Source organism: Crocodylus porosus, unplaced genomic scaffold, assembly GCF_001723895.1.
Source record: "Crocodylus porosus isolate Cpor-Errol unplaced genomic scaffold, CroPor_comp1, whole genome shotgun sequence".
Classification (NCBI taxonomy): domain Eukaryota; kingdom Metazoa; phylum Chordata; order Crocodylia; family Crocodylidae; genus Crocodylus; species Crocodylus porosus.
This window is the reverse complement of record NW_017728947.1, coordinates 98026878-98027424: the sequence shown is the minus strand read 5'-3', so window position 1 is coordinate 98027424 and position 547 is coordinate 98026878.

Sequence of the window (547 nt, the reverse complement as noted above, 5' to 3'; positions counted from 1 at the left end):
AAGCGGCCGCTCCTCGCTCCCGTCTTACATAAGCCGGGCCGCTGCCCCTGCCCCTCGCCTGGCCTCGGGCCACGGCCCCAGGGACCGGCTCACCCCCGGCACAGGACACCTGAGGCTCCCGCGTGTCCCGCGGTGGCCGGGGCAGTCCTGGATGGGTCCCCGGGGAAAAGTTCTGCCTTGGAGCAGCCCCGCCTGAACGGCCGCGGCCCCAGCGCCGCCGTGGGGAGCCGGCCCCTGAAGGGGAAGGGAGCCACCTTCACGCACCTGCCAGCTCGGCACCGCCGGCATTTGGGCGGGCGCCAGCGCGAGGCCGCGGGGCGCAGGGCTGAGCGTGTGCCAGCGCCCGTGCCCTGCGCCCGGCTGCGGTGACCGTAGCAGGACCTTGCCCCAAAGAGCTCGGTGTAAACAGAAAGAAACTCCTTTCCCGTCTGTGAAGTGGCACCGAGCTGTGCAACGACTTGCTGAGCAAGGAGTGGAATTTAGACTTTCTGAATCTCGTCCAGTGCCATCATTTCATGGCCACCTGTCCCCGTCTTTTCTGGGGGAA